Genomic DNA, 26,339 nt, shown 5'->3' with positions numbered 1-26,339 from the left:
GCCCCCAAGCCCTCAGCACACACAATAATAAAGTTCCCCCCTCCCTCCCTTCCAAGCCCTTATAAAAAAACGTTCCACCCTCCCTTCCAAGCCCCCAGCACACATAATAATAAAGCTCCCCCTCCCTCCCAAGCCCCCAGCACGCAAAATAGTAAAGTTCCTCCCTGTCACACCCGGGTCCCAGAGGGTATTTAACAGGATCTCAGCTACGGAGTTTTAGCGAGAGTCTGACTCAGGGTTGAGTAGTATGACGGTAATTCAGGCTTGAACCTCTGGCGTCACTCAGAATCTAACGGTGAGTTAGAGGTTCGTGCATCATATGCCGTACTCAAATCAGGGGGACAGTAGTGGCTATTACTTCATAGACCACTAATGAAGGAGTTCTTGCGATTCGGGGAATTAAGGATTGGATTTGGACAGATAGCGTCAATCATCAAAGTTATATGAGTAGTGCGCTATACGCCATTACTTAAGCAGCAGTTAGTACGTATAAGTAAGTATATATAATCCACAGGGTGCCACTACACAAAAGTACTCCAATAGGAATAAAGTCAATGCAAATTACACTTCTAGATTAGTGAAAGGAGTTCACAGCATAAGGACTGCAACTATAGGTGCAGGGTACTTGCAGTTTGCAGAGTGGTGGTTGCAGAGTGATGGCTGCTGTAGTAGATCCTCCTAGCAGGCTGTGGAAGTGTATAGCAGTCCTGAGGCAACAGGAGGAGATGGCAGGTCCCAATGGCTGGTTGGCATTAGTGGGGTATGGCAGATCCCAATAGCTGGTTAGGTCGGAGGGTTAGCAGGGCGTTCGACCCTCAATAGTGGAACGCCTTCCTAACCTTGCAGGAAGGTTTACATAGCCCGCTAGCACGGGAAAGTGGATAGGAAGCGTAGCGCCGCTTCCGCGTTCCAGGGTGGAACACATCGGCCAGCGTCATAGTGGGGAGGCGTGACGGCGGTGATACTCTTCCACCCTGGAACGCACACTTGCCGCCAGACGTCCCCGGAACCCCTTACACTCCCTCCCACGCCCCCTCACCTGCTCGCATCTTTGCAGTGAGGAGGCACATAATTCCCTGGTGATCTAGTGGTGATTAGTAAGGTCTAGTGCAGACCTTAATAATGTATCCATTTGGCCGGAGCTCAGAACTGCGGTCCGTGACCCTGTGCCTGACTTGTCAGCTGGCTGCGGGCCACCAGAGTTGGCCCACGGGTCGGTACTTTGAGACCCCTGGTTTAGGGGAAAGCCAAATGAACCTAGACTGCAAATTAACATTAGACTGCATACAATCTGACAATCACAAAATGTAATAGCACCCTTTCCAGTAGGGGGCTACAGTATCATAAGTAAATTGTATGTACAGAGGTAGAAAACTGGCTACAGGAACAGATCCAGAGGCTATTAATAAATGGCTTATTTTCTAAATGGTCAAAAGTTGTGAGTGGAGTGTCCCAGGGTTCGGTCCTGGGAGCAGTCCTGTTAATCTTATTCAATAAAAGGTGGAATACATACAGGGCCGGCGCTAGCGCAAGGCAACATGGGCACTTGCCTTACGGCGCCAGGGAACAGGGCGGAAAATTGACAGTCGGCCGCCCGGCATAAGTCCGGCATAAGCCCGGCTCCGGCCGTCCGATCGAGACCAGTGTGGGCTGCCACTGCGGGCGGCATCTGAAGGACGAGTCCCCGCCGGCCGCAGCTGCGCTAACCTGTGCAGTCTCAGTGACAGTCTCACTGTCTCGTCATTGGCTACGTCAGTGAGTGACGTAAGTGGCCCCGCCCCTGGTTCCCCTGGCCGCTCAGCTGCATGTAAAGGAGCGAGGGCTGCAGGAGGCTGGAGGAAGAAGAGGCATGTCCTGAAAGCAGGCTGGGGAGCTGCAGGTAAGAGAAACAGCATGTGTGCAGGGAAAGGGACCCTCCATAGCCCATCATATATCCTGCACAGCCCACCTTAGAGTCTCTGTGCAAGGTCTATGGTGGGCTCTGGGGGGGTCTCTGGTGGGGATTGCAGGGACTCAGGTGGGCAGTGCAAGATCTATGGTGGGATGTGCAGGGTCTATGGTGGTCTCAGCCTGACACCCTGCAGAGCCCACCAGAGATCCTTTACAGCCCATCTGAGATCCCGGCTTCCGTGCAACACTAAGGCCTCATTCACACTGCTTAGAGTTGGCCCATACACATCCGTGCGGGTGCAGGTGTCGGTGCTCGGATGCAGATAGGATCCATCCTGTCTGCGTATTAGTATGGACATCCGCACCCGTGCAAATGTGCAGTTCAGTTGAGCGTACGGCCGCGTCCTCCCATAGAGAAGAACAGGCTGCTGCCTACAAATCACACGCAGCAGCCTGTCCGTCCCCGGGAACGGCCCGATACGTCCGTGAACGTCCCACGAATCTGTATTCTGCGTTGCGTTTTATATAATGTATTATTGCTGGGATTTGTGCACTTTAAAAAACCACACATAGTTTGTTTGCTATCTTTCTCTGTAAAAGATAAATAAGTTAAACGATCACTTTAAGCATCATAACCATTAAAGCTTAATGGGGCACAGATATAATTTATGCTGTTTGGGGATGTTGGAGTGGTGTGTGTGTGTGTGTGTGCGCGCGTGCCGGGGGGGGGCTGGCGGCAAAATGCACCTTCTCCTGAGTTGGCAAAAATCCTTGCACCGGCCCTGAATACACAGCTTAATCTCAGTTTTTGCTGATAATACCAAGCTATGCAGGGCAATAACTACACAAAAAGAGTCACTACAGCAAGGCTTAGATCAAATTGATGTGTGGGCTGCAGCATGGCAGATGGGATCCAATGAAAAATGTAAAGTTATGCACATGGGAGCTAACATTCTGCATGCAAATCACTATTTAGGAGGTGCTCCCCTGGGGAAGTCAGAAATGGAGAAAGATCTGGGAGTCCTTATAGGCCACAGAGTCATCAATAGTATGCAATGTCAAGCTGTAGCCAGCAAAGCAAGCAGAATACTATCCTGCATTAAAAGAGGCATTTTTGCAAGAGATAAAAACATAATTCTACCACTTTTCTGTCGCAATTCTGTTTTTGAACTAGCGGAAGTTCAGAGAAGGGAAACAAAATTATAAAGGGTATGGAAGGCCCAATTAGTGCCTACAGAAATTACACGTTCTCCTTAGAGAAGAGGTGCTTAAGAAGGAATATGATAGCAATTTACAAACTCTTCAATGCGACTGCAATATCTGGAATAAACTGTTCAAATTAAGAACTCTGAAGGTGAGGCCACAACATAAAGTTGGAAGGAACTGATTTAATCTTAGACTACGTAAAGGTTTTTTTTACTGTAAGAGCAGAAAAATATGGCATTCCTTTCCACAGTTAGTGGTATCAGCTGAAAGCATTGATAACTTCATAAAACATTTAGATTCATTTTAGTTTATAGTTTACATATAGTTTATAGTTAATTATAGTTTACAAAATATACAGGGATATGGGACACACACACACACACACACCTTTGTGTTTATTCAACCTTACTATCTATGTAGCCTGTGTAACAACACATCATAGCTAGCTCTAGAACAGAGATTTCTTGAGTTAAAGTTTACAACTAGCTGGAGTTGTTCATGATCTCGTTGGTCTGACATCACGAACATAGATCTTCTAAAAGAAGAAACAGGACTATCCTGGGAAAGAATGGACAGATGAGATCTCAGATACGGAGATTCCATGAATGTTGGGAACTGATAAGTGTTAAATGATATATTTAAATAGATTTATGTGCTTTTTTTTGTTATCAAACTATCAGTCTATCTTTTGTACTAAAACAGCTTTGTTAGTTCTTGCCAAATAATCCTCCAACAATGATGGCTGAATTCCGAAAAGTTCAAATAATGGGGTTCGGACTGATGGATTTCCATTAAGGTATGGTACCAATTACCAGGGTAATCGTATAAATATTTACTTTATGTATATACAGATATCATATTTGGCTGCACTTCTGTTTGTGTTTGCCAAAATGTCATGAACATAATGTACCCTTGGGTCACTTTATTTAATATTATGAAAAGGTTACAGAAGAAATGTATTAATACACATTTACTGAGCAATGTTATTGCTCATATGTGCATTTATTAATCCTATTCTATTTATTTCTATGCTAAAAAGACATTAAATATAAATGAAATAATTTTATGAACTAGTTTATGCAATGCCCCGTACAGACAAACACTGACATAAGGGCACTTGGCAACCTATTCTGGCCCCTGGCAAGATCAAATTCAAACATCATGGCTGAATAATGTACTGAGTTGAGCGGCTTTAATTTATGCCAATACCGCAAGCAAAACACATTCTATCCTTTAACACTTTCATGAAAACACCCTTCTTATGAGTGTTCAGGTGAAAAAGGAGGTATCATAAATAAGTGGTTTTTCAGTGTAACATCCTAGGTTCAGGTACATCTCGGAACAACAAAGAGACCGTTTGGTGCTGAGACGTTCAGCATTCAATAAGGTAAAAGTGAGTATTTAGGTGTTAGCATTAGTGTTAAAGAAGTAGGTTAAGGGTTGTGTCAATGTTAGGGTAAATGTTTGGGGATAAAGGTTGAAGTGTATCTGCAAAACAAAAATGTAATATATTGCAGCTTATCAGTTCTCCGATGTAGCGGCTGCAATAGTTTTTTTTTCAGTGCTAGTACAGAAAAGTACTTGCTGATCATGTCCAAAGCCCTGGGTCCTTGTAAATTACTTTGCACTCAACTGAAATCTGAAACAATGTTACCAGCTTTCCAAGATTTCTTCTGTGAACAACAGAATACCTTCACCCTATGGATTGTAGATGAGGAAAGGAGGTGTTTGCAGTCAAAATCAGGAAAGAAGCATAGTGTGACAATTCTGCTCTCTCATAAATACAATATAGTGAGTGAATGTTGTCACCCTGGCACAGGAAGTGTGCTACTAACAGGAGGTGAAAATAAAGGAAAAAGGAAACCTAATGCAGTCACCACATCTACAGACTGGGAAGCTGCAAAAGTAACTCATTGATAAGTCAGTAGCAGAGCTCCAAGCACCACAATTCTATAAACTCTATTAATGAACATACATATTAACCAGCTATGACTAAGGACATTATAGGCTGAAACGCATCAGTGTTTTGTACAATGAGAACTGCATGTACATTGTTATGAAAATAAAAATTTTTGCTGGACTTATAAATGAGTTAGAGGAGAACTATGGGGTTAAGGCATTTCCCCATAGTTCTCCTTAGGGTAACAGGAGGACACAAACTAGCGCTCAGTATACAGCTCGCAGTATACTGAGACACCGCAGCTGAAGCGGATCCCGACAATTATGTCGGGATCCGCCCAGCCGCGTGACTGACAGCTGGCTCTGCCTATCTAGAGGCAGAGGCAGCTGTACCCGCCCCCTCCCGGCCGTTCCGCCAGTCAGCGCTGGTGGATCGGAGCGGGGAGGGGGGAATCCAGCCCCTCCCCTGTCACGGCAGAGAGCCGTGACAGGATTGAGAGGTGAGCAAACGCCGGTATGTGTTCGATCACCTCCCGACCTACTCAGTGCTGGTGCTAGGATTCTTGCCTAACGAGGCAATGTTCATTTTTGCAAGTACAAGTACTTGTCAAAATGCCCTGCTTTTTCCGCCTTCACACTGCAGCGCCCTCATTGTCACAGGTTGGCTAGAACTATGAGGTGAGTGAAAAGCACTCACCTCATAGTTCTCCTTTGAGTAGAAACTCAGGTGCTACCTCAGTAGATTCACACAGGCACATTTCTAGCTTTGTATAAAAATGTCTCTATTTTAATATACACAGAAGTGATTCTTGAAAACAAATATCATAAAAGCTTGGGTACTTATACATATGTTCTTACATGGAACAAATCTTCCCATATACCACCCTTCTGACCCCACCAGCCAGCTATTTCACACAGTATGACTATGCAGTTTCTTTATTACATTCACCTGATGGGGTGAAGGTGATATTCCTTTATTACATTGCTGAGGCATCTGTTGAGATGAACGTGAGATTCCTTTATTACATTGCTTAGTCATCTGTTGGGATGAAAGTGAGATTCCTTTATTACATTGCTGAGCCATCTGATGGAGTGAAGGGGAGATTCCTTTATTACATTGCTGAGTCACCTGATGGGGTGAAGGTGAGATTCCATTATGACACTGCTGAGTCATCTGATGCGGTGGAGGTGAGATTTCAGAGTCATCTGATAGGACAAAGGTGAGATTCCTCATCTTTACCCCATTAGGTGACTCAGCAATTAAAGGAGATCTATGGGGTAAGTGTTTTATCCCATAGTTCTCCTAAGGGTCATGAGAGGACACAAACTAGCGTCCTTTCGTGACCCAAAGCTCAGTATACCACAAGCTTCAGCTCCCGGTACACTGAGACCGTTGCAGCCGGGACGGATCCCGACATTACTGTTGAGATCCACCCAGCTGCGTGATTGACAGCTGGCTCTGCCTATCTAGAGGCAGAGCCAGCTGTACCCGCCCCCTCCCCCGTCCGTTCTGCCAGTCAGCGCTGGAGGATCGGAGCGGGGAGGGGGGAATCCATGCGGGGAGCCGTGAGTGACAGTCACGGCTCTCTGCAGGGACATGATCGAGAAGTGAGCGAGCGACGTTATGTGTTCGCTCACTTCCCGATCTATTGAGATGACGTGTGACATTTTTATTGTCACACGTCGGCTCGAACTATGAGGTTGAGTGAAAATCACTCACCTCATAGTTCTCCTTTGTCAGGAAGCAAGGGGTGTTACTTCTTCACGGGACAACAGGGATGGCGCAGGGCACAGGTTCCTCTCCGGCCTGGTAGAACTCCTGGTTCCCGGGTTGCGTACCCGGAAGTGCGCCATTCGGGCTAACAGGTGTGGGCCTTGCTGGGGGAGGTTCCCAGCACACACCTTTCACCTCTTCCCTGCCATTGGCTCCCGGGAGGGAAGCCTCCTGGTTGCCTCAGTGACAGAGGGATGGTCTTACATCCCCTGGCTATAAAAACCTGGCCCGAGCTCTGGCTTGTTGCTGAGTTATTCCACCTGATGGTGTGAACACCTAGCCTCTCTGTTGGAACGTGTTGTTACCTGTTACCCCCCTTCGTTTGCACTTACTGATTATTGAACCGTGGACTGTCTATCGCCTCTGAACCATCGTTGCCTGCCTCGACCCGGACTGGACTTTGACTACTCTCTTGGATTGCCCCTATTTGTACTTCGCTTCTGGACTCATCGGCCGCTCCCTGCCTGTGGGTTCCTTACCACGCTGCCAGCCCGCTGGTACGTCTGACATAATAACTCAGCCATACCATGGAACCCGCAGGAGTGGCAGAGGCCATTGAGGCCCTGTCCCAGCAGCTAGCCCTCATGACGCAAGCCTTCCATTAGATGCAGGCTAGTCATGAGCACCTGCTCCAGAGGGTTGTCACAATGGAGCGACGTAGCACAGAGAGCACCGCGCTACTCGCACACTGGAGGTGGTCTCCAGCGAGCCATTGGTCAGCCTTCCTGAACGATTCTCTGGTGACCGGTGGAAGTATCGCTCCTTTATCATTTCCTGCGAACTGTTGTTCTCCCTGAAGCCCCGCACATATGCCACTGACTTCGTCAGAGTGCACACGGCGATCTCCTTGCTCTCAGGGCCTCCCCAGACCTGGGCGCACCAACTCCTGACGACCAGAACCCTTTCCGCTTCCTGTATCCGTTCCTGCGGTGGGAGATGTCAACCAGGAGGAGCCGATGCAATCGGGGTGGTTCGGGGTCCCCTGTCCATGGTCGAGAGAACCAGGAGACGAGCACTGTGTTTGTGCCTGTACTGTGCCAAGCCGGGCCATTTCCTGAAGAACTGCCCTATCAAACCTCCTACATGTAGGCCAGATACACCCACGGTATGCTTGAACCTGCCTATGTATCATAACTCGTCCCATCTCACCATCCCTGTTTCTCTGCAGCTGGACAAGAACGGCCTTGACCTCTCTGCCATCATTGATTCGGCGCAAGCAGCTGTTTTATGGACAAGGATCTGGCCTCCCAACTAGGAATCCCGTTGCGCCCCAAGAAGAACCCATCCCAGCTGCACATGGTGGATGTCAGCACCCTAAAGACGGGACCCATCGGCATGGAGTCCCACCCCTTGCTCCTCCACATCGGTGACCACCATTCTGAGAGGATCGTGTGGGACATTGTGCCTTCTCCCTTGTTTCCAGTCATCCTGGGAATTCCCTGGCTCAAGAGGCACAACCCGATGATCAACTGGACCTCTGGATCCATCACCTTTCGGTTCCCATCCGGACCTTCCATTTACACGTCCCCTGCTCCAAGCCCTCCTACGGTCCTAGGTACCATCGAACACTGACTGCCTGACAAGTATGGGGACTATGCCGACGTGTTCTAGAAGAAAGGAGCAGACGCCTTGCCTCCCCACAGGACTTATGATTGCCCTATTGACCTGCAATCGGCGGATGGTTCAGCAGTTCATTGGCTTTGCCAACTTCTACCGCCGATTCATCCGAAACTTTTCGGCAATCTGCACTCCCATCACTGCGGTGACCAAGAGCAACACTCCATTTGAATGGACTCCGGCGGTCCACAGGGCGTTCCAGCACCACCAGAGGCTGTTCACACAACCTATACTGGCACAACTGGATACCTCTCGTCCGTTTTTTCTGGAGACCGATGCCTCTGAGGGGGCCATCGGGGCCGTTCTCTCCCAGGTCCAAGGGGAGAAGCGACTTCTACATCCCGTTGCCTTTTATTCCTGCAAGCTCACTGGGGCTGAACACAACTATGATGTGGGTGAGAGGGAGCTGCTCACCATCAAAGGCACCCTGGAGGAATGGAGACATCTGCTGGAGGGAGCCGAGAACCCCGTGGTCGTGTACACGGACCACCGCAACCTCGAGTACCTCCGCAGTGCCAAGCGACTGCGGCCCCGACAAGCCAGGTGGGCTCTCTTTTTCTCCCGTTTCTGCCTACTGATCACCTACAGACCGGGATCCAAGAACGGCAAGGTTGACGCCTTGTCCGGTATATACTCCTCCGAGGCCAATCCTGCACCCCCGGAACCCATCCTACCGGCCGCATACTTTCTGGCCACCCAACACTCCTTAATCGAGGGGGTCAAATAGGCTAGCATGCCTGCCCCGGAGAAGGCAGCCCACCTGCCGTCGAAGCAGGGGCTTCGCTACCATCAGCAGCGGATTTATGTCCGGGTCCCCAAGCGAATGCCCGTACTGCAACACCACCATGATCACCCCACGTCGGGCGACAGAGGTAGGCGCAACACCACGGAATGCATCCTACGTTGGTTTTGGTGGCCCTCTTTGGCAGCCGACGTGCGTTCCTTCATAGAGTCTTGTTCTATCTGTGCACTCCACAAACGACCCACCTCAAAACCCATTGGGTTGTTACAGCCTCTACCAGTGCCGATCTTTCCATGGCGCAACATTGCAATGGACTTCATCGTAGACTTGCCTCCCTCGCAAGCCTGTACCACCATCATGGTGGTAGTGGACAGATGCACTAAAATGTCCCACTTCATTCCGACCTACGGCCTCCCGACAGCCCAACAGACCTCAAGCCTGTTCCTCCAACATGTGGTCCGGTTGCACGGGCTCCCGGATTCCATCGTCTCAGACCGGGGCTCCCAGTTCACCTCCCGTTTCTGGACTCAGTTCTGCCGTAGCTTCGTATCACTCGCAGCCTGTCCTCCGCCTACCACCTTCAGACCAATGGGCAAACCGAGAGGACCAATCAGACCCTCGAGCAGTACCTCCGCTGCTATACCTCCTATCTGCAGGACGACTGGGTGAGCCATCTCCCCTTCGCGGAATTCACCTTCAACAATCAGCAACATTCATCCACCGGGCTCTCTCCTTTCTATGCTAACTACGGCTACCATCCATTCACCCTCCCGGATCTCCCCCTTGACGTCCCAGTGCCTGACGTGGCCCAGCGGTTCCGGCACCTCCAGGGACTGAGGCGGACCCTTACACAACAGCTCTAGGCCGCTCAGCAGCGACAGAAGACGCAGGCGGACCCTAGACGTATGGAGTCCCCTAGATACACGGACGGGGACAAGATGTGGCTCTCCACACAGCACCTCCGGCTGTCCTGCCCCTCTAAGAAGCTGGGTCCCCGTTAACTCGGTCCCTTCGAGATCGTGAGTATGGTCAATGAGGTTCCCGCAAAACTCCAGTTGCCCGCGTCCCTGGGAATCCACCTGGTATTCTACTTGTCCTTGCTAAAACCGCACCGTGCCAACCCATTTCCAGGCCGGGTACCTGCTCCAGCTCCTCCCATCCAGGTGAATAACGATGACGAGTACGAAGTCCAGGAGATCCTGGACTCCCGCCGCCGGCGTGTTGTCCTTGAGTATCTCGTCCACTGGAAGGGGTACGGTCCCGAGGAGCGTTGCTGGGAGCCCTCGGGGAACTTCCATGTGGACGCCAAGGTTCGGCTGTTCAATCGCGCTCACCCCGGAAGGCCTTCCCAGGGTCGCGTACGGAGGCCGCTCCTTGGTGGGGGGCTCTGTCAGGAAGCAACGGGTGTTACCTCTTCATGGGGACAACAGGCACAGGTTCCACTCCAGCCTGGTAGAACTCTTGGTGCCCAGGTTGCGGGTGCGCATGCGTGGGCACGCCCGCGCAGTACACAGGCTGCGCGCGCATCCCCGGAAGCGCACACGTATCACTCCTGCTCCATAAGGGCTATCAGGTGTGTGCTATCAGGTGTGGGTTTTGCTGGGGGAGGTTCCCAGCACACACCTTCCACCTCTCTCGCCTGCCATTGGCTCCAGGGGAGGGAAGCCTCCTGGTTGCCTCGGTGACCGGGGGCTGGTCTTACATCCCCTGGCTATAAAAACCTGGCCAGAGCTCTGGCTTATTGCTGAGTTATTCCACCTTTAAGAATCTCGTCTGTGTATAATAATATAGAGACATTTTCATAAAAATCAAGAATGTGTCTGTGTGAATCCATTGAGGTAGCACCTGAAAAGCCCCAAGTTTCTATTTTGGTTCTTTTGATATAAAAACGAGCGATGTGGTGTATTTGACATTATATTGACTGGTCCGTATAAATAACTTATGAATGATTTAGTGGCAAGACTCAGATGGGCTCAGGTGGACAAAGCCTAAATTAGCACCATCAGTTCCCATACATGCCATTTGGGATATAGGTTGAATAGGTATTCAGTTCTAATTTCATAAACTGCAATATATTACATTGTTTCTCTTGGGTTGAGATATGCTTTAAGGGTTAAGGTGGTTAGGTGTTGGGTGAGGTAAACATTTTAGGCTATGAAAAATAGTTTAGGGAAATAGTCAAAGGAAGGTCCAAGTCTAGACTTGGGCTAAAGCTGAGGCTTTATGCAGTCTGAGTTGAGGAACCAAGGTCTTCACAAGGATCAACTTCAAGATAAATATTGGTACTTGGTGCCTGCACGTTAGCACTGTTTTTACCTCAGAAATGTTTAACACCAATAATTTTACAAGTCTGGGTGAATACAGTATATTCCAGATATGTCACAGTATACAACAGTATTTTTTGTTTATCAAAAAAATATGGTCCTTGAGCTCCAGCCAAGTAACAGTCCCACAAGGTCTGCCTGATAGAATGATGCTATTAGCCTGCTTCAGGCAGGTGAAAACATTTCCTACGCCTCCCCCTCCTAGTAATCAGTAGACTAATGTAACATATTGTATCTTTCTGGCAACTCATAGGATGAAAGGCAGCAGAAGGAGGCTTGGGAGTTTTGTGAGCTTGCCAGTTTTGTGGCAGTTCTGGGAGCTTTACATTAGCTTTTCACTGCAAACACGAATACATGTAATTCAATGTTCTACAACAATCTAGATAAAAAAGGGGAAGCATCACTCTGTCCCATAGTTCATCTTATACAGAGCAAAGAGAGATACAGATCAGGTGCCGACCAAGGAGCGCTGCCTCACTCCACTTCAAACCATTGTAACAATGAAATAGCCACACACCAAAAAATCACTACTTAAAACCAACTTTTATTCAGCTCCTGCTATGCTGCAAAGTCCCTACATCCCACCCATCTAACCTGTTTCACCCTGGCTTAGTCATGGAGATTTCTTAGAATAAACCCGATCCAGGGTGAAACGCAATGGAGGGATAGAATGTTGGGACTCTGCGGCATGGCAGGAGCTGAATTTTTTAGGTGTGTGTCTATTGATTTCTACAACAATCCAGTTTTGTTTCTCAGTTTCCAGAAACCAAATTATTAAACATGAACCTTGAACTTACTGAAAAATATCTTAAAACTGGCTTTGTGCTGGTTTTGATTGAGTTCCACCACAATCTGTAATCAAGAAAAACAGGAAACAGCTAAAACCATGGGTGGCAGGTTGCTATGTACTGTCCAATTCCAAAAGGAGATTTTAAACATTTTATTTATGGTTTGGAAATTATGTGCGAGCTATAACAAGTATATCTGAAACACTTGTTATTGCAAGAGTGCACCTAATCCTGGAAAGTGATTTCACTTTATAGGAGCCTCATCATAGATTATCCGTAGTGATTAAAACTGTTAGAAAATGATTTTGATATGTCTATCATGATACTTGTTCATAGCAGCCCCTAAACCTGGATACTTCAAAAAAGATTCTGTTACAAAGAGAAAAAAACAGGTCTCTCCCAAAACCACTGACAAATAAAACATTGTGTCACATCTCTTCTGCTTATTGTACTTGTTGGCACTGATGGTGAAATTGAGTAAAGGCAGAACTTTAAGGATGCCAATAATATCGCTTGTGGAACATTAAGGTCTATCTATGATCATAACACTGAGTTATAAATGTCAGCAAACAAACAGAGCTGGAGAACACAATGAATGATATTGATGTGGTAAACATTGAATAAATCTGCCAGGAACATTATTTCTGCAAATATAAGCATCAGAGCTGCAGGGGGATAGGGAAGAAAATATAAAAGAGTATATTCTGATCTGTTCCTAACACTGTCATGAATCCTTCAACAGCAGAATTCCAATTTCTTGATGTTCTTACAACTTAAAATGTATTTTTATATGCAACTACTACAATCCTCCTGTAAACTCCTATACAACAGCACTCTGACTGGGAGAGGAAGGCCAGTATTCTGAGCCAAGCCATCTGATACCATATCTCTGTACAATTCAAATGTTGGGCAGTCATCAAAATGTGCATTGCTGAGGGAAAAGAACTGCCCCCCTGTACATTCTACCTAACATGTTTGTTTTTGTAAGCATCCAATAATTAGAGGAATTTGGCATTGCTTCTAGACTATACAGTCTGTCTCAGTTCAAGTGCCATATGCATTAGCAAATCAGGTGCTGTGACATGTAATATGTTTATTTCCAAGTGACTTATCTTTAACCATCTTTATTTTTACTAGTGTTGTCTAGAAAGAATGTCAAATGAGACATATTTGTGTGAGTGCAGCTTAACCTTTGACTGATCTCATGGCTAGGACACTAATAGCCAGCGTTTCCATTCTCGCTGTCACCTCACTTAATAGGCAGATTGTTCTGAGAAGACTTATATTTTCGATTCTCATCAGAACAGTCATTCTTACATAGTAAAACAGCTGGACATTGGTCTGCACTGTTTGGGCATGCACAGGTTGCCTAATGGAGGATTGTCAGATTAATTTACCCATGAGAGATGCATGACTTTGTGTTATAAATAAGACAAAAGTTCTTCCTCTACATATCGTATAAAACACACACACACACACACACACACACACATCAACCAGGCAAATGTATATAATAGAAAGAGAATAATGAAAGGTCATTTCTGATTGATTGTTGCACTTTGGGTATTGTTCATGTCAGATAAGATCTATATACTTTTCCATTATCACTGTCACCTTGCTTAAAGTGCAACTCCTTTTTATTTTTGATTATTATTATTTTTATATTAGTATTATTTATTTTTATATTTATCATTATTTATTTTAATATTTATTGCTGTCTGTGTCCCCGTTAGGGAGATTCACCCTCTGTTTGTCCTGGTGACCGTTGTCACTGAAAATGAAAGGAAATCCCAAAATTATGGGTTGTCATCAGAACAAAAATTGATGGGGAATCTTCCAATGGGGGCACTGGATCTTGTGACCCTATTAACCTCCATTGATTTCCCTCACATTGGAGGGATTTCCCTTCTGTGCCTCAATTGGAGATTTACCTTCACTTCCTGTCCGATAGCCACAGCAGGAAGTAATCCTGTTGTGGCTATCAGATAGGAAGTGAAGGCAAATTTCCAATTGAGACACAGATGGCAAAAAGAACTGACAGGGGTTATAACGCTCCCTTACTCTATTGAAAACTAAAAAAAAAGTTTTGGCTTCAGTCCTACTTTCATAGGCAGATTTTGAGAAGACTTACACATTTGATTCCCATCAGAACAGGCATCTTCACATAGTAAAATAGCTAGTCATTTTGCCTGCTATGTTGGCATCTATAGGTTGCCGAATGAAGGACTGTCAAATTATTCATGAGAGATGCATGACTTGAACTTATGGGGAAACATTATTTTCTGTAGCTCATATTCCGTCCAACTAAAACTCATGGCTTATTTATTATTAGCTCTGAAGTCATTAGCATTATTATTATACAAGATTTATATTGCGCCAGCAGTTTGCCCAGCACTTTACAATATAAGGAAGACACGACCATCACAATACAATACAATTCAAGACAAGATGATAAGGAGGGCCCTGCCCCTGAGGGCTTGCTATCTAACAGGGAGTGGCAAGTGATACATGAGGAGGTAGCTGTGCGGGGATGAATTGTTTGAGAATGTGATGGTTGGGTGGTTAGGTGGGATAGGCTTACCTGAAGAGATGAGTCTTTAAGGATCGCCTAAAGGCAGTCAGAGTGGGAGATAGACAGACAGGTTGGGGTAAAGAGTTCCAGAGGATGGGAGAGACTCTAGAGAAGTCCTGGATGCGAGCATGGGAGGAGTTGACGAGGGAGTTGAAAAGCAGGGGGTTTTTGAAAAGCGTACACAATGCTTAGGGTGATATTTTGAGACAAGGTTTGAGATATAACCGGGGATGTAGTTGTGGATAGCTTTGTAAGTGGTTGTTAATATTTTAAATTTTAGCAGGGATTGGCAGAGGGGGGTTATAGACACTGAGTGGTTGGTTAAGTTTGATGAGTCTAGCAGCTGCATTCATGATAGACTGAAGGGGGGATAGTCTGTGTAGAGGTAGGCCAATGAGGAGGGAGTTGCAATAGTCAAGACAAGAGATAACAAGTGCATGGATGAGTAGGGGAAAAGTTGGGGAAAGGTGCACGGGCGGGAGGAAATATCATGAGCTGAGTTTTTAACAGATTGAGTTTTAAGAAATGTTGTGACATCCAGACTGATATGTCAGTTAGTAAATTAGTGACATGCAAGGACACTGAGGGGGTGAGTTGTGGTGTAGAAAGATACATTTGAGTGTCATCGGCATAGAGTTGGTATTGGAAGCCATGTGAGGTTATTAACTGACCAAGAGATGTAGTGTAGATAGAAAAAAGAAGGGGTCTAAGGACAGAGCCTTGGGGGACCCCTGCAGAAAGAGGAAGAGGAGGGGAGGAGTTCAATTTGTAGGAGACACTAGAGGAGCGCTTTTGTAGGTAGGAGGAGAACCAGAGAGCAGAGTCTTGAAGGCCAAGCGAGTGGAGGTTTTTGAGGAGGAGCGGGTGATCAAGTGTCAAAAGCAGCAGAAAGGTCTAATTGCAAGAGTAAGGTGTAGTGGTCATTGTTTTTAGCGGTTAGTAAGTCATTAGTGAGTTTTAGGAGGGCGGTTTCTGTAGAGTGTAAGTGGCAAAAGCTGGACTGTAGGGGGCCCAGAAGGTTGTTATTAATGAGGTGGCATCTCAGACAGTTGTAGATAAGGCGTTCTAGTAGTTTGGAGGTGAATGGGAGTAAGGAGATGGGTCTGAGATTATTGAGGTTGGTTGGGTTCAGTGAGGGTTTTTTGGGTATTGGGGTGACCAGCGCATGCTTTAGAGGGGAAGGAAAGATTCCAGTAGAGAGGGAAAGATTGAAAATATGAGTAAGAGAGTGTAGGATAGAGCAAGAGGGTGACCAAAGTAGTGGTGAGGGAACAGGGTCCAGGGGGCAAGTGGTGAGGTGGGTGTCAGAGAGAAGCTATGTAACCTCCTCTGTGGTGACAGAGTCAAAAGAGGAAAGTTTCAAGTGTGATGGTGGGTCTGGTACATAAATAGGGGAAGGTGATTGGATATTGGCGATCTTATCCCGAATCTATTTTGTTTTTTAAATGAATGGCAATGTACTGGGCAGTGAGTAAGTTAGTGGGTTGTGGTGGTGGGGGACATAGTAGAGACTTAAAGGTAGAAAAGAGTTGACGAGGTCTGGATGAGAGTGTGCTAATGAGAGTTACAAAATAAGTTTGTTTGGCAGCACGGAGGGAGGAATTGTATTTTAGGATGGCAGCTTTATACAGGGTGAAGTCTTGCAGAGACCTGGTTTTCCATCACGCTTGCTCATGAGCGCGGCTATGTCTTTTTAGATGTCTGGTTACTTCTGTTTGCCACGGTTGTAGTGGACGTGGTCTAAGTCTGCGTATAGTGAGGGGGGCCAAGGTGTCTAGGGAGGATGAGAGTGAACTGTTGAAGACAGAAGTAGCCAGGTCTGGACAGGGGTGAGATTTTGTCATAGAGATAGTCAGTAGCAGAGTAGAGAAGAGAAGGGATGAGGTGGCGGAGGTTTCTCTTGGTGACAGCATGCTGTGTAGAGCGATTTAGTGTCGGGGAAAGGGTGAGTGTGAAAATGACAAGGTTGTGGTCTGAGAGTCGGGAAAGGGGTGTTGGAAAGGTTGCAAGGAGTGCATAGGTGAGAGAGAACAAGATTTAGTATGTTACCATCAGAGTAAGTAGGAGTGTGCGTCCATTGTGTTAGATCAAAAGAAGAGGATAGGTTAAGAAATTGAGGGGAAGCCGGGGTGTTACGGTTATTAGCAATGTTAAAGTCACCAAGAATGATAGTGGGTATTTCTGAGGTAGAGAAAGTAGGATAGCCAGGCAGAGAAGTCATCCAGAAAGAGAGATACCAGTCCAGGTGGCCGGTATATCACAGCAATCCTCAAAGAAATTGGAGAGAATAGGCGAATACAATGGGTTTCAAAAGGAAAACTGTTGGCACCCACTGCCCCTTCCCTTCACCACCTGACTACCCGACAAACATTATTATTTCTGTTGTTATCATGGGTAGTCATACCGCCCTGAACGAGGGCCTCAGCCCATCCTTTGAATTACAGGACGAGAAACATCCCTATTTCAGGGCATACAACATATTGGGGGGTGATTTACTAACCTAAACACACGCACGCACCAGGTGCGTGTGATTTTCACAAAGCAAAGCGTATTTATCAACCAAAAAGTCTCTATAAGCATATTTCCACTAATGCCATATATGGAAAAATCATGCACATGATGCATATATAATGCTGCTTCACAGTTTAGACAAAAATGGTTAGCTCATGCATGTACATTCCTGCATTCATCAACGCAAGCAACACAACATAGAGCTAATTTACACAACATCACCTTGCAATTCAGGGCAGGGTTTTGCACAACACACCTGCTGGATGTGTACACACTACAAAGGTGTTTAGATTCCACCCATAGATCATGCTGGGAGGGAACACACTACAGAGGTGTATACATGTTCGTGGTGTGTTTATAAGTTTAGTAAATCAACCCCATTGAGTCATGATATAAGTATTTGTTATGTGAATGTTGGATGTTTGCCTCCTGCTTTAGTTCAGCATCTGTAACCCTGCTGACTACATTCTCAGTTACCCGTTATTATTTCTGAAAAAAAGAAAGCAATAAAAACTTACTGAAAACAAAAAATGGGTTTCAAAAGAGGAGAGGGATAGAGAGGGAGGTGAAGGCAGAACTTGAAAAGTGCATTGTGGGGATAGAACGATTCCCACTCCACCTCTTTTCCATCCACTGGGTCTGGGTGAGTGTGTCCAATGTAGGCCACCATGGAAGGGCAGCAGGGGAGGCAGAGTCAGATTCCTGGAGCCAGGTTTCAGTAACTGAAAGCATGTTAAATTAATTGGATATAAGAAGATCGTCCACAGCGGTGAGTTTGTTACAGACAGAGCGGGCATTCCAGAGGGCACATGAGAAGGAAGGACTGGTTCTAGGAAGCAGGGGAATAGAAAATCAGGGTGCGTGGATTGTGGCTGCTGCCAGAGGAAAGGCAGTGCTGGTTTGGAGGGTGAGTATTAGAAAAGAGGGGGCTATGATTGAGAGAGATATCCCCAGACGTTAGGAGAAGCAGAAGGGTGAATGAAGTGAGAGGAGAGGGAGTTTTATATGAGCAAACATGCCCCAGTGCCCTGGAGGTAAACTTAGCATGTGGATTCAGAATGAGCAGGAGATGATGAGTGCAGTAATAGGGAGAGGGGAGGAGAGAGGGTGAGATATATAAACTGTGGGGTGGAGAGGTGTGGTAAAGAAAATAGAGTTTAATAAGAGAGGTCGAAATTGTGAGAAGCAATGATAGGGAATGCATGTTAAGAGGGGAGAGTAGAAATCAGATTTCAGATATTTACTTTGTCAGATCTGTTCAATGTCTAATGGTGAGTGTGACCTCACCCCCTGGCTGTGCAGAGGAAGTATAAGACAGTAAAATGAATGAGGAGTAGTCGGTATGAAAGAGGTAGCAGTATGCAAGGAGAGAGGTAGGGAAGAGGTTAAAGTGGAATTGTATGAGTAACAGGGAGAGTGATAGATGAATAGCAATATACAAAGGCTATTATGTCGCAGTTTCCTATTTCAACAAGGCAAATTTCTGATTGGTTGCTAAGGGTTTCTAAGCATTTAATGCTTTTCTTATTGGATATGAGTTGTGTTGTATAAGGTTCAAAAATGATAACGCAAAGTTAAAAGAATCTAGTGGTCTCTGTTCTTTAAACTGAAAATGTGGTTATTAACACTTATTTAACGTTTATTCTTCCTCAAGAAGAGGCATTTAAGGGGGATATGATCACCATGCATAAATGGTCTGTATAGTGAACTTTGTGCCATATTTTTCACTTTAAGGTCACTGCAAAGGACAAGTTAAAACACACACACACACACACACACACACACATCAACCAGGCAAATGTATATAATAGAAAGAGAATAATGAAAGGTCATTTCTGATTGATTGTTGCACTTTGGGTATTGTTCATGTCAGATAAGATCTATATACTTTTCCATTATCACTGTCACCTTGCTTAAAGTGCAACTCCTTTTTATTTTTGATTATTATTATTTTTATATTAGTATTATTTATTTTTATATTTATCATTATTTATTTTAATATTTATTGCTGTCTGTGTCCCCGTTAGGGAGATTCACCCTCTGTTTGTCCTGGTGACCGTTGTCACTGAAAATGAAAGGAAATCCCAAAATTATGGGTTGTCATCAGAACAAAAATTGATGGGGAATCTTCCAATGGGGGCACTGGATCTTGTGACCCTATTAACCTCCATTGATTTCCCTCACATTGGAGGGATTTCCCTTCTGTGCCTCAATTGGAGATTTACCTTCACTTCCTGTCCGATAGCCACAGCAGGAAGTAATCCTGTTGTGGCTATCAGATAGGAAGTGAAGGCAAATTTCCAATTGAGACACAGATGGCAAAAAGAACTGACAGGGGTTATAACGCTCCCTTACTCTATTGAAAACTAAAAAAAAAGTTTTGGCTTCAGTCCTACTTTCATAGGCAGATTTTGAGAAGACTTACACATTTGATTCCCATCAGAACAGGCATCTTCACATAGTAAAATAGCTAGTCATTTTGCCTGCTATGTTGGCATCTATAGGTTGCCGAATGAAGGACTGTCAAATTATTCATGAGAGATGCATGACTTGAACTTATGGGGAAACATTATTTTCTGTAGCTCATATTCCGTCCAACTAAAACTCATGGCTTATTTATTATTAGCTCTGAAGTCATTAGCATTATTATTATACAAGATTTATATTGCGCCAGCAGTTTGCCCAGCACTTTACAATATAAGGAAGACACGACCATCACAATACAATACAATTCAAGACAAGATGATAAGGAGGGCCCTGCCCCTGAGGGCTTGCTATCTAACAGGGAGTGGCAAGTGATACATGAGGAGGTAGCTGTGCGGGGATGAATTGTTTGAGAATGTGATGGTTGGGTGGTTAGGTGGGATAGGCTTCCCTGAAGAGATGAGTCTTTAAGGATCGCCTAAAGGCAGTCAGAGTGGGAGATAGACAGACAGGTTGGGGTAAAGAGTTCCAGAGGATGGGAGAGACTCTAGAGAAGTCCTGGATGCGAGCATGGGAGGAGTTGACGAGGGAGTTGAAAAGCAGGGGGTTTTTGAAAAGCGTACACAATGCTTAGGGTGATATTTTGAGACAAGGTTTGAGATATAACCGGGGATGTAGTTGTGGATAGCTTTGTAAGTGGTTGTTAATATTTTAAATTTTAGCAGGGATTGGCAGAGGGGGGTTATAGACACTGAGTGGTTGGTTAAGTTTGATGAGTCTAGCAGCTGCATTCATGATAGACTGAAGGGGGGATAGTCTGTGTAGAGGTAGGCCAATGAGGAGGGAGTTGCAATAGTCAAGACAAGAGATAACAAGTGCATGGATGAGTAGGGGAAAAGTTGGGGAAAGGTGCACGGGCGGGAGGAAATATCATGAGCTGAGTTTTTAACAGATTGAGTTTTAAGAAATGTTGTGACATCCAGACTGATATGTCAGTTAGTAAATTAGTGACATGCAAGGACACTGAGGGGGTGAGTTGTGGTGTAGAAAGATACATTTGAGTGTCATCGGCATAGAGTTGGTATTGGAAGCCATGTGAGGTTATTAACTGACCAAGAGATGTAGTGTAGATAGAAAAAAGAAGGGGTCTAAGGACAGAGCCTTGGGGGACCCCTGCAGAAAGAGGAAGAGGAGGGGAGGAGTTCAATTTGTAGGAGACACTAGAGGAGCGCTTTTGTAGGTAGGAGGAGAACCAGAGAGCAGAGTCTTGAAGGCCAAGCGAGTGGAGGTTTTTGAGGAGGAGCGGGTGATCAAGTGTCAAAAGCAGCAGAAAGGTCTAATTGCAAGAGTAAGGTGTAGTGGTCATTGTTTTTAGCGGTTAGTAAGTCATTAGTGAGTTTTAGGAGGGCGGTTTCTGTAGAGTGTAAGTGGCAAAAGCTGGACTGTAGGGGGCCCAGAAGGTTGTTATTAATGAGGTGGCATCTCAGACAGTTGTAGATAAGGCGTTCTAGTAGTTTGGAGGTGAATGGGAGTAAGGAGATGGGTCTGAGATTATTGAGGTTGGTTGGGTTCAGTGAGGGTTTTTTGGGTATTGGGGTGACCAGCGCATGCTTTAGAGGGGAAGGAAAGATTCCAGTAGAGAGGGAAAGATTGAAAATATGAGTAAGAGAGTGTAGGATAGAGCAAGAGGGTGACCAAAGTAGTGGTGAGGGAACAGGGTCCAGGGGGCAAGTGGTGAGGTGGGTGTCAGAGAGAAGCTATGTAACCTCCTCTGTGGTGACAGAGTCAAAAGAGGAAAGTTTCAAGTGTGATGGTGGGTCTGGTACATAAATAGGGGAAGGTGATTGGATATTGGCGATCTTATCCCGAATCTATTTTGTTTTTTAAATGAATGGCAATGTACTGGGCAGTGAGTAAGTTAGTGGGTTGTGGTGGTGGGGGACATAGTAGAGACTTAAAGGTAGAAAAGAGTTGACGAGGTCTGGATGAGAGTGTGCTAATGAGAGTTACAAAATAAGTTTGTTTGGCAGCACGGAGGGAGGAATTGTATTTTAGGATGGCAGCTTTATACAGGGTGAAGTCTTGCAGAGACCTGGTTTTCCATCACGCTTGCTCATGAGCGCGGCTATGTCTTTTTAGATGTCTGGTTACTTCTGTTTGCCACGGTTGTAGTGGACGTGGTCTAAGTCTGCGTATAGTGAGGGGGGCCAAGGTGTCTAGGGAGGATGAGAGTGAACTGTTGAAGACAGAAGTAGCCAGGTCTGGACAGGGGTGAGATTTTGTCATAGAGATAGTCAGTAGCAGAGTAGAGAAGAGAAGGGATGAGGTGGCGGAGGTTTCTCTTGGTGACAGCATGCTGTGTAGAGCGATTTAGTGTCGGGGAAAGGGTGAGTGTGAAAATGACAAGGTTGTGGTCTGAGAGTCGGGAAAGGGGTGTTGGAAAGGTTGCAAGGAGTGCATAGGTGAGAGAGAACAAGATTTAGTATGTTACCATCAGAGTAAGTAGGAGTGTGCGTCCATTGTGTTAGATCAAAAGAAGAGGATAGGTTAAGAAATTGAGGGGAAGCCGGGGTGTTACGGTTATTAGCAATGTTAAAGTCACCAAGAATGATAGTGGGTATTTCTGAGGTAGAGAAAGTAGGATAGCCAGGCAGAGAAGTCATCCAGAAAGAGAGATACCAGTCCAGGTGGCCGGTATATCACAGCAATCCTCAAAGAAATTGGAGAGAATAGGCGAATACAATGGGTTTCAAAAGGAAAACTGTTGGCACCCACTGCCCCTTCCCTTCACCACCTGACTACCCGACAAACATTATTATTTCTGTTGTTATCATGGGTAGTCATACCGCCCTGAACGAGGGCCTCAGCCCATCCTTTGAATTACAGGACGAGAAACATCCCTATTTCAGGGCATACAACATATTGGGGGGTGATTTACTAACCTAAACACACGCACGCACCAGGTGCGTGTGATTTTCACAAAGCAAAGCGTATTTATCAACCAAAAAGTCTCTATAAGCATATTTCCACTAATGCCATATATGGAAAAATCATGCACATGATGCATATATAATGCTGCTTCACAGTTTAGACAAAAATGGTTAGCTCATGCATGTACATTCCTGCATTCATCAACGCAAGCAACACAACATAGAGCTAATTTACACAACATCACCTTGCAATTCAGGGCAGGGTTTTGCACAACACACCTGCTGGATGTGTACACACTACAAAGGTGTTTAGATTCCACCCATAGATCATGCTGGGAGGGAACACACTACAGAGGTGTATACATGTTCGTGGTGTGTTTATAAGTTTAGTAAATCAACCCCATTGAGTCATGATATAAGTATTTGTTATGTGAATGTTGGATGTTTGCCTCCTGCTTTAGTTCAGCATCTGTAACCCTGCTGACTACATTCTCAGTTACCCGTTATTATTTCTGAAAAAAAGAAAGCAATAAAAACTTACTGAAAACAAAAAATGGGTTTCAAAAGAGGAGAGGGATAGAGAGGGAGGTGAAGGCAGAACTTGAAAAGTGCATTGTGGGGATAGAACGATTCCCACTCCACCTCTTTTCCATCCACTGGGTCTGGGTGAGTGTGTCCAATGTAGGCCACCATGGAAGGGCAGCAGGGGAGGCAGAGTCAGATTCCTGGAGCCAGGTTTCAGTAACTGAAAGCATGTTAAATTAATTGGATATAAGAAGATCGTCCACAGCGGTGAGTTTGTTACAGACAGAGCGGGCATTCCAGAGGGCACATGAGAAGGAAGGACTGGTTCTAGGAAGCAGGGGAATAGAAAATCAGGGTGCGTGGATTGTGGCTGCTGCCAGAGGAAAGGCAGTGCTGGTTTGGAGGGTGAGTATTAGAAAAGAGGGGGCTATGATTGAGAGAGATATCCCCAGACGTTAGGAGAAGCAGAAGGGTGAATGAAGTGAGAGGAGAGGGAGTTTTATATGAGCAAACATGCCCCAGTGCCCTGGAGGTAAACTTAGCATGTGGATTCAGAATGAGCAGGAGATGATGAGTGCAGTAATAGGGAGAGGGGAGGAGAGAGGGTGAGATATATAAACTGTGGGGTGGAGAGGTGTGGTAAAGAAAATAGAGTTTAATAAGAGAGGTCGAAATTGTGAGAAGCAATGATAGGGAATGCATGTTAAGAGGGGAGAGTAGAAATCAGATTTCAGATATTTACTTTGTCAGATCTGTTCAATGTCTAATGGTGAGTGTGACCTCACCCCCTGGCTGTGCAGAGGAAGTATAAGACAGTAAAATGAATGAGGAGTAGTCGGTATGAAAGAGGTAGCAGTATGCAAGGAGAGAGGTAGGGAAGAGGTTAAAGTGGAATTGTATGAGTAACAGGGAGAGTGATAGATGAATAGCAATATACAAAGGCTATTATGTCGCAGTTTCCTATTTCAACAAGGCAAATTTCTGATTGGTTGCTAAGGGTTTCTAAGCATTTAATGCTTTTCTTATTGGATATGAGTTGTGTTGTATAAGGTTCAAAAATGATAACGCAAAGTTAAAAGAATCTAGTGGTCTCTGTTCTTTAAACTGAAAATGTGGTTATTAACACTTATTTAACGTTTATTCTTCCTCAAGAAGAGGCATTTAAGGGGGATATGATCACCATGCATAAATGGTCTGTATAGTGAACTTTGTGCCATATTTTTCACTTTAAGGTCACTGCAAAGGACAAGAAGGGGACACTCTTTGCATCTGGAGGAAAAGAGGTTTAAAGTCCAATTCCAAAACCTTTGTTATTGATTAGCATTTATTGTGGTAATGTAGAGGTGCAGTGATGATGTAAATGTGTACATTTTCATGACTCACATTGCAGGCTTTCTTCATTTTTAATGAAGCTTTTCTTAGGCCTGAAAATAAAAATTTTAAAGGGCATAGAAATTAAACATTTTCTCCACAGGTAATTCAGTCTGACACTGGGGTTGGATTGTAAAGCAGGCTGTAAAAAGGTGAACCCCCCTTTTTTTCGTGTGATAAAAAAAGTGAACCCCCCCCCCCCCCCCCCTTGATTCTGTGTAACACGATTACAAAATGCCAACTCTGCCTTTGCACACAATACACTCTGTGGATGTGGAATAGGCTTCCTCAGGAACTAATTCTAGGTAGTTAAGCCAATTGTTTAAACAAATCTAGATGTATTCCTAAAAGCACAAAATATAAGTAGATATTAACATTCATAAGTAATAACACCAGAGATTGATGATCCAGGGAATGTCCGATTGCCTTAGGGGATTAGAAATACTTTATAAGGGTTTTTGGCCTTCTTCTGGATCAGCTGTGGGTTCTGTGTATGGAGGTTTTCTATTTTATTTTTGGTGTTGGTTGAACTAGATGGACTTGCGTCTTTTTTTTCAATCTGACTAACCATGTAGCTGTGCAACACAGTGGGCCTTATTTACCAAAGCTTATGTTTGTACGCTGGTGGTAGTGTGTAGACAACCAAATAGCATCCTCATGGTATTTACTATACTATTCTATACGATATGCACACACACACGCACAGACAACAGCGTACATATGCATATGGTTTGTTTTTTTAATCCTGTCATGTACCGGGTGCAGCCTGAAGTGGTAAGGGAGGTTTCCCCTTGCAGCTCTCGTCAGAGCACCCCTGGAGGTGGTACAGGGAATGCATGGAACTGAGAGAGGCACGAGAGCCTGTAGCTGATGCAGGAATGCGTTTGAAGGAGTGGCAATGCAGGTAACTCGAAGCAGGGTACACTCAGAAACAGACTGTCAGCAACAGGCCAGATGGTAGCAGAGTAAGACAGAAGTGGAGTCAGATGGACCCGGTCGGCAACTGGCAGGCAACGGGTTGCAGAATCAGAAGGCAGGAGTAGAGTCACAGACAAGACAGGTCAGAATCTTGTGGGTAAGCAGAGCCAAATCAGGATGCAGAAGAGTAGTCAAGACAGGCGGGGGTCAGAAGGCAGGCAGCAGGTAAGCAAAGTTGAGAGTCAAGCTGGGTCAGATCCAAGATAACAGCAACAGGATCAACGGAGCACAGGATACAGCTGAAGATCTTCCAGCAGTTAGCAGCGGCATCCATTGTCCTTAAATAGCCCACCTGGCGCCAACAGCTGGTACAGGCATGTGCCCGTCTGCACATGCGCACTGTATCTCGTGTACCAGAGCATGCTTCTGACCATGCATGGTGCAAGCACCAAACCGCTTCCTATGTGCATATTTACTTGCAAAAGCGATCCGTGCAGCAGCTGTACTAGGAACACCAGCCGGACTTCCCTGACAATTTCTTTTTTAAGTTTCAGGTAAAATGCAGACATTATCAGCACAGAAGGCAGAAAAGAAGGATTATTTAGATGTCAATATATATGAAAAATGAGTACCACGCCATTGAGCATTATTGTACATTCAATTAAATAGGTACGGAGATCGCATTTACTGTGTACATATACATCTATGCTCATATGTGAGCTTTGCAGTGAAAGGAAACTATAGCCATATATCCCTCTCTTGTTAATTTCCATTAGTAGTCTAGGCCAGTAACCTAAAATAATATTAAACCTCTGGGGGTTTTTTTATGAAGCGGAGGTCCTCTCTTA

This window comes from Nanorana parkeri, unplaced genomic scaffold, assembly GCF_000935625.1.
Source record: "Nanorana parkeri isolate BGI_ZX_2015 unplaced genomic scaffold, ASM93562v1 scaffold888, whole genome shotgun sequence".
Classification (NCBI taxonomy): Eukaryota; Metazoa; Chordata; class Amphibia; order Anura; family Dicroglossidae; genus Nanorana; species Nanorana parkeri.
The sequence above is the reverse complement of the archived record's forward strand: the minus strand, read 5'-3'. Positions refer to the sequence as shown.